We start from the raw sequence: 9,210 nt of genomic DNA on the forward strand, positions 1-9,210 counted from the left end.
CTGGAAAAAAAACGTAACTGCATCTCATTGACTGAACTGAGAATGTAATAATATTTCTCTCTCAATAAACTTCTCCCCATTACTACTACAAATGTATCATATCAAGGGTTATTTGCATGTGGATATTGAATTAACCTTTCAATGTAACGGCTGTCGTGGGAAGAAGGTGATGACCAAAGCGCAGCGTGGTAAGTGTTCATCTTATTTAATGAAAAAACTGAACACTGAATAACAAACAACAAAGAAACAACCGAAACAGTTCTGTCTTGTGCAGACACACAAAGATTGAAAATAGCAACCCACAAAACACAATCGAAAACAGGCTACCTAAATATGGTTCTCAATCAGGGACAACGAATGACAGCTGCCTCTGATTGAGAACCATACCAGGCCAAACACAGAAAGAGAAAATCATAGAAAAACTAACATAGACAACCCACCCAACTCCCGCCCTGACCATACTAAAACAAAAGACAAAACAAAGGAACTAAGGTCAGAACGTGACAATCAAATTGCTCAAAATAGCAGTTAATCTTGCACTTTCTACAATCTGCAGTATTTTTGAAAAGGTATAGGAACATGCTGCAGAAGTATATGTCACAAAGCAGCATAGACCTGTAAACCAGCCGAGGCAACAGGATATTCATTATTGCATCGGACTACATTCCTCTCTATCTCCCTCCCTCTAACTAACTCCACCTTCTGGCAGAACCAGGAAGTCCCTCCCACAAACTCTCTTCCGGGAAAACAAAACTTAACTGAATCTCGGTGTCGTTTGTCTGTGTGAAAGTGAACAACAACCATCCAAATGGCTCAGCAGGCAGTTCTGCTGGACCAGGACCAGTTCTCTTGTTCTGTCTGTCTGGAACTACTGAAGGAGCCAGTCACTACTCCATGTGGACACAGTTACTGTAGGAGCTGTATTGAGGGCTGCTGGGATCAGGATGATCTGAAGGGGGTCTACAGCTGTCCTCAGTGCAGACAGACCTTCACTCCAAGGCCTGCTCTGAGAAAAAATAACATGTTGGCTGAGGTAGTGGAGAAACTGAAGAAGACAGGACTTCAGGCTGCTCCCCCTGATCTGTGCTATGCTGGACCTGGAGATGTGGCATGTGATTTCTGCCCTGGGACCAGAAAGCAGAAAGCCCTCATGTCCTGTCTGGTGTGTCTGGTGTCTTCCTGCAAGACTCACCTCCAGCCTCACTATAGTGTCCCTGGACTAAAGAAGCACAAGCTGGTCAAAGCCTCCACACAGCTACAGGAGAACATCTGCTCCCGTCATGACGAACTGCTGAAGATTTACTGTCGTACCGATCAGAATTGTATCTGTTATCTGTGTATGGTGGATGATCATAAAGGCCATGATACAGTGTCAGCTGCAGCGGAGAGGACCGAGAAACAGGTTAGACTAGAATAACTTGTTGGTGACTCTGATAAACAAATGATTAAATATACAGCAGGAGAGCTGTTTGAATATAAAGATATATATAAACATATATTTAGTTTCATGAAAAATAATCTCTAAATGTATCATAATTTTCTGTAGTCATACACCATTATTTTCTTAAGAGTCCAAAGTTCAGATTAAGCTATATGATATGAGTACTGCAAACAAACATAATAATTCAACTAAAATCATAGATATATCATTTTGCAAAGGGACTTCTATTACAATATAATTCCTACTAAATCATAATACTATACTATTGCACTACTGGACAAATAAACATTGATAGCTCAATGAACAGTGTTTCTCCATAGAGTCAGCTGGGGATGAGTCAGCAGAAGCTCCAGCAGAGAATCCAGGAGAGAGAGAAGGAGCTGAAGGAGCTCCAACAGGCTGTGGAGTCTCTCAAGGTAAGTTTTATTGACCAGGGCCCAGTTTTTCTTTTAAAGTAATCTGGATCATTATAAATCAATTCTGCAGTGCTATTATTTATTTTTTGAGTCCATGATCAGATTCTTGGGCCAGTTTCCTGGACTGGTTATGGTACTACTTCTACACTGTCATAGAAAGACAGAGATGAGTAAACTAAATGCATAAAGTTACCTAGATTAAAGAGAGACGTTTAACAACTGACCACATACAGTGGGGAGAACAAGTATTTGACACACTGCCGATTTTGCAGGTTTTCCTACTTACAAAGCATGTAGAGGTCTGTAATTTTGATCATAGGTACACTTCAACTGTGAGAGACGGAATCTAAAAAAAATCCAGAAAATCACATTGTATGATTTTTAAGTAATTAATTTGCATTTTATTGCATGATATAAGTATTTGATCACCTACCAACCAGTAAGAATTCCGGCTCTCACAGACCTGTTAGTTTTTCTTTAAGAAACCTCCTGTTCTCCGCTCATTACCTGTATTAACTGCACCTGTTTGAACTCGTTACCTGTATAAAAGACACCTGTCCACACACTCAATCAAACAGACTCCAACCTCTCCACAATGGCCAAGACCACAGAGCTGTGTAAAGACATCAGGGATAAAATTGTAGACCTGCACAAGGCTGGGATGGGCTACAGGACAATAGGCAAGCAGCTTGGTGAGAAGGCAACAACTGTTGGCGCAATTATTAGAAAATGGAAGAAGTTCAAGATGACGGTCAATCACCCTCGGTCTGGGGCTCCATGCAAGATCTCACCTCGTGGGGCATCAATGATCATGAGGAAGGTGAGGGATCAGCCCAGAACTACACGGCAGGACCTGGTCAATGACCTGAAGAGAGCTGGGACCACAGTCTCAAAGAAAACCATTAGTAACACACTACTCATTATGCAACACTACTGACATGCAGCACTCACGTCTGTTGCCATGAAGTTCTTCGAAAGGCTGGTCATGGCTCACATCAACACCATTATCCCAGAAACCCTAGACCCACTTTTTCCCCCAATTTGCATATCGCACCAACAGATCAACAGATGATGGAATCTCTATTGCACTCCACATTGCCCTTTCCCACCTGGACAAATAGAACACCTATGTGAGAATGCTGTTCATTGACTACAGCTTAGTGTTCAACACCACAGTGCTCTCAAATCTCATTACTAAGCTAAGGACCCCGGAAAAACACCTCCCTCTGCAACTGGATCCCGGACTTCCTGACGAGCCGCCCCCTGGTGGTAAGGGTAGGTAACAACACATCTGCCACGCTGATCCTCAACACAGGGGACCCTCAGGGGTGTATGCTCAGTCCCCTCCAGTACTCACAGTTCACCCATGACTGCATGGCCAAGCACGACTCCAACACCATCATTAAGTTTGCCGACGACACAACAGTGGTAGGCCTGATCACCGACAATGATGAGACAGCCTATAGGGAGGAGGTCGGAGACCTGGCAGTGTGGTGCCGGAGCACCAAGTCTAGGTCCAAAAGGCTTCTTAACAGCTTCTACCCCCAAGCCATAAGACTCCTGAATAGCTATTCAAATGCATACCCAGACTATTTGCGTTGTATACAAAGAACAGGGATTCCCCACTTTTACCTTCTCTCTTTGTGTCTGAACAGCACTCTGCACAGGCAGCAGTGGAGGACAGTGATAGGATCTTTACTGAGCTGATCCACTCTATTGAGAGACGGCGCTCTGAATTGAAGGAGTTGATCAGAGACCAAGAGAAGGCTCAAGTGAGTCAAGCTGATGGACTCCTGGAGCAACTGGAGCAGGAGATAGCTGAGCTGAGGAGGAGAAACGCTGAGCTGGAGCAGCTCTCACACACAGAGGATCCCATCCATTTCCTCCAGGTAACTAAACTGCCTTGATACAGGTGATACAGAAATTAACTTCTTGTGAAACTGTACATTTTGTCAGTTATACTCTATTCGTTATATCAGTATTCATGTTTTCTGACATCCATTAAAAAAACATATGATCACAAAATACATTGTGGCAGTCATCTGTTCTCTCTCTCTCTCACACTCTCTCTGTCTCTCTACAGAGTTATCAGTCTCTCTCCAGTCCCAGTGTCTCTTCAGACTTACCCAGCATCGTTATCCATCCTCTTCAGTACTTTGGAGATGTGAATAAGGCTGTTTCTGATGTCAGAGAGAAACTAGAAGACTTCCTTAAAGGAGAATGGACCAAGATCTCCACCATAGGTGAGTTGAAAATGATACTAACACAATACATAGTGTAAGAACACCTAGTTTAGACAAATCAGAGGTCCTATAGTCATCACTTTATACATGTGCAATATGGTATGCTGATAATATTCTCTCTCTCTCTGTGAATGTGTTTGTAGTGAATTCAGTGGATGTTTTACTGCCTCCAGAGCCCAAGACTAGAGAATGTTTCTTACAATGTGAGTTTCTTCACCAAGTAACTAACGGTCTCTTTTTTTCTGACACTATTCACAAACCTTGTGATATAGTGTAACGGATGTGAAATGGCTAGCTAGTTAGCGGTGGTGCATTGATCTCTGCTCTGTTGTAATCAAAGACAGGGTAGATACAATACAGTATGTACCTTAACTTACTGTTCTAACTCTCCTCATTTGTCTCTGCTCTTCCCCCAGATTCCTGCCAGCTCACACTGGACCCAAACACAGCACAGAAATCCCTCTCTGTCTGAGGGAAACAGAAAGGTGACAGTTGTTAAGGCTGTTAACGATCCGAATCCTGACCATCCAGACAGATTCACTGATTGGTGGCAGGTCCTTTGTAGAGAGTGTCTATCTGGACGCTGTTATTGGGAGGTGGAGTGTTATCATGGGACTGTTTTTACAGCAGTGACGTATAAAGACATAAGTAGAGTGGGGAAGGTTAATGGCTCTAGATTTGGATACAATGACAAGTCGTGGGGTTTAAAGTGCTCTAGTAAAGGTTATATTTTCAGACACAATAATGTTGAGACTAAAGTATCAGGCCCTCAGTCCTCCAGAGTAGGAGTGTACCTGGATCATAAGGCAGGTACTCTGTCCTTCTACAGCGTCTCTGACACAATGACCCTCCTCCACAGAGTCGAAACCACATTCACTAAACCCCTCAATCCTGGGATATGGGTTGGGTACAAAAATGATTCTGCTGTGCTGTGTAAACTGTAGAGTTCCCCATATTAGAATGACGGTTAATGCTCTTATAGTTTGGTATGTACAATTTATTTTGATTGATTGAATCTTTAATTTAGTCTAGGTTTAAATCACATCCATATTGATGTATTCTTTCTTTGATGAAGTCTAAACTAAAAAACGACTGCTGTATTGATATATTTTCTCTATAATAAAAAATCATTGTTTGTTAATTTCAATCAGTTGTATTATTGAATACCTATTGATCCTTGAATTTGTTTAGTTTTCTCAAATCTATCTAGGCCTATGTACTGTATATACTCTGATATTGCAGATTTACTACTCAATCAACCGTCCAGCAGATGGAGATATACTGTAACAAACAATACAATATTAAGTATTTCTTGATTTACCTCTTGCCACTCAGCAAACCACCAACAATAAACAGTATTTCAATATGTTTGTCTTTGAGTGTTTATGCTATGAACTACATAAGTAAATAAAGAAGATTATATTTAGCTGTGTCTACAATGACACTCTTGGTGAATTTATTTAATTCCTCAATCATTAATTAAAATGTAAGCAAGCTAGATTACTTCACTTTGGATTCACTCTTTTGAATGTTTGAATTTGTAAGTTAACTGAGGAGGACCAACGACTGCAATTAATACAAACGACAAACTTAGCAAGACTTGGCATTTGTCATGTTCTGTTTCTATAGATGTGCTATTTGAAACAGAATGTGATGGGTCAGGCTATAACCAATGCGCAAACATATTGGGAAAAAATGTAACTACATATCATCGACTGTGCCTTTAAACAGCTTGGAAAATTCCAGAAAATGATGTCATGGCTTTAGAAGCTTCTGATAGGCTAACTAATATAACTAACTAACTATTTGTGTCAATTTGGAGGTGTACCTGTGGATGTACTTTACGGCCTACCTTCAAACTCATTGCCTCTTTGCTTGACATCATAGGAAAATCAAAAGAAATCAGCCAAGACCTCAGAAAGAAGACTTCCACAGGTCTGGTTCATCCTTGGGAGAAGCTTGTGGAAGGATACCCAAAATGTTTGACCCATGTTAAACAATTTAAAGGAAATGCTACCGAATATTAATTGAATGTATGTAAACTTCTGACCCACTGGGAATGTGATGAAAGAAATAAAAGCTGACATTTCACATTCTTAAAATAATGTAAATTTTTACTAGGATTGAACTTATTTGGTTAATGTGTATGTACATTTCCAAATTCAACTGTATACATTTAGTCAATTATACTTTATTATCTATATCAGTATTCAAGTCTTCTGACATTAATAAAAAACATTTGATCACAAAAACATTGTGTCAATTATCCTCTCTCTCTCGCTCTCTCTCTCTACAATATGGTATGCTGATAATATTCTCTCTCTCCGTAAATATCTGTGTGTTTGTAGTGAATTCAGTGGATGTTTTACTGCCTCCAGAGCCCGAGACTAGAGAACAGTCCTTACAGTGTGAGTTTCTTCATCAAGTAACTAACAGTCTCTTTTTTTCTGACACAACTCATAAACCTTGTGATATTTCGATAGTAGCTACTGCTCTCAAATTAGAGCTGTCATTCAAAACGAACAGGTCTTGTGTTTCGTTTGGGAAACACTGCTATTCCAAATGCCACACTCATTTACCGATTGCCTACACCCAGTGCTGACGTGTGAAAACACTTATAGCTCATTTCTTCACTTAGAAATCAGAGCTTGAGCACTGCAAATAGGCTTCAGGTTGGCTTTCTTGGTTTGGACAACAATGGAGGCCAATTTTGGAGAGAGAGGAGTAAGAGGGGGACGAGGACAAGGAGGGGGAAGAGGACAAGGACGGGGGGTGGGACATCTCTGTAAACCTTAGCCTACTCCCAAGTACTTGTGTGATGTGACTACTTCTAGCTCTAAACCCTCAGAGGTAGCAATCCCACTGGTGAGGAGAGGGGCATTCTTCTTACCAAACACATTACCTTTGTTTTGGAGGTGTTCAGAACAAGGTTAAGGGTAGAGAAAGCTTGTTGGACACTAAGAAAGCTTTGTTGTAGAGGGTTTAACACAAAATCCGGTGAGGGGCCAACTGAGTATAAGACTGTATCATCTGAATATAAATGGATGAGAGAGCTTCCTACTGCCTCAGCTATGTGGTTGATGTAAATTGAGAAGAGCGTGGGGATCGAGCCTTGGTGTACTCCCTTAGTGACAGGCAGTGGCTGAGACAGCAGATATTCTGACTTTATACACTGCACTCTTTGAGAGAGGTAGCTGGCAAACCAGGCTAAAGACCCCTCAAAGACACCAATACTCCTTAGCCGGCCCACAAGAATTGAAGGGTCTACTGTATCAAAAGCTTTGGCCAAGTCAATAACACTAGCAGCACAACATTGCTTAGAATCAAGGGCAATGGTGACATCATTTAGGATCTTTAAAGTTACAGTCAAACATCCATAACCTGAGCGGAAACCAGATTGCATACCAGAGAGAATACTATAGACCTCAAGAAAGCCAGTCAGTTGATTATCGCTAAATTTTTTCCAACACTTTTTTTTTTTACACTTTTTTCCAAACAGGGCAAAATAGAAATTGGTCTATACACCAGAAATTAGGATGAGCTTGATCTCCCCCGTCAAATAAAGGATACATCGTGGCTGCCGTTCAAGCAATGGGAACCTCAAAAGAGAGGAGATACAGGTTAAAAAGGTCAGAGATATGCTTGCTGATGATAGGGGCAGTAACCTTAAAGAAGAAAGGGTCTAAACCATCTGACCCAGATGATTTTTGGAGGTCAAATTTAAGGAGGTCCTTTAGCACCTCATACTCAGTGGCCGCCTGCAGGGAGAAACTTTGTAGCAGGGCAGGGGGAAAAGAGGGAGATTAGGAAATGTTGGACAGGCAATGAGGCATGGCTGAGTCAAATAGGAATCCTGAAGTGGTGATTTAAGAGCTCAGCCATGTGCCCCTTGTCGTTAACAACCACATAATCAACATTAAGGGACATGGGCAGCTGTGAGGAGGAGTGTTTATTCTTCAGGTATTTAACCATTTTCCAAAACTTCTTGGGGTTAGACCCACAGAGAAAGACCTGCTCCTTAAAGTAACTAACTTTGGCCTTCCAGATAGCCTGAGTGCACTTATTTCTCATTTACCTGAACGAGAGCCAGTCAGCCTTTCGCCAAATGGAATTCTTGAGGTGGAGTAACTTTGCCAGATCACAGTCGAACCAGGGGCAGAACCTGTTTTTAATTCAAATGTTATTTATGCGCCAATGTTTGTTAACAATACCACTGAAAATATTTAAAAAAGAAGGTCCAAGAGTATTCGACAGAGGGGATCAAGGTGATTCTATACCAATTTACAGAGGCCAGGTCATGAAGGAAGGCTTTCTCACTAAAGTTTTTTAGCAAGCGCCAATGACAAATCAGGACAGGTCGTTTATCTGAGCAGCCATTCTGAACACAGGCTGTAAAACAGTGATCACTATGGTCATTACAGAAAACACCAGACTGATACCTATTCGGATTATTTGTGAGGATAACATCAGGGAGAGTAGCCTTTTCTGGGTGTTTGGAGTCAAACCTCGTGGGATTGGTAATAATCTGAGAAAGATTTAGGGAGTTCCATTGCTTTAGGACTTGGTCAGGTAATATAAGCATGTCCCAGTTTATGTCACCTAACAGGACAAATTCAGACTTAGTGTAAGGGGCCAGGAGAGAGCTTAGGGCATTTAGGGTACAGGCCCAGGTGCTGATGGTTGATGATAACACTTAGCAACAGTCAACAAAGAGCTATTTGAAAGTGCAATGCTTAAAACCAGCAAATTAAATTGTTTGGGAACAGACTTGGTGGAGACAACCGAGCACTGACGGTGTTCCTTGGTAAAGATTGCAACTCCACCAGCTTTGGAAGATCTGTCTTTCCAAAAAAGGTTCTAACCAGAAAGGTTAACATCAGTGTTCAAAACACTCTTTCTTAACCACGTCTCAGTAATGACCAACACGTCTGGATTCGAGCTGTGAACCCACACTTTCAATTGATCCATTTTAGGTAATAAGCTTCTTGTGTTAAGGTGCAGAAAACCCAGGCTTTTACGAGAGCAGAAATCAGTGGAACAGATATCAGAGCAAAAGTCAGAGTTGGGGCTAGCAACAGTAGATGGGCCAGGGTGTACATGAACATAACCA

The 9,210-nt window shown here is 41.5% G+C and overlaps 1 pseudogene; it reads left to right on the forward strand.

Annotated features, from left to right (window-relative positions):
* The first annotated feature begins 729 nt into the window (after positions 1 to 729).
* Positions 730 to 5,466, forward strand: LOC115130370 (tripartite motif-containing protein 16-like; annotated as a pseudogene).
* Positions 5,467 to 9,210: the final 3,744 nt, after the last annotated feature.

The sequence above is a fragment of the Oncorhynchus nerka genome, linkage group LG6 (assembly GCF_034236695.1).
Source record: "Oncorhynchus nerka isolate Pitt River linkage group LG6, Oner_Uvic_2.0, whole genome shotgun sequence".
Classification (NCBI taxonomy): Eukaryota; Metazoa; Chordata; class Actinopteri; order Salmoniformes; family Salmonidae; genus Oncorhynchus; species Oncorhynchus nerka.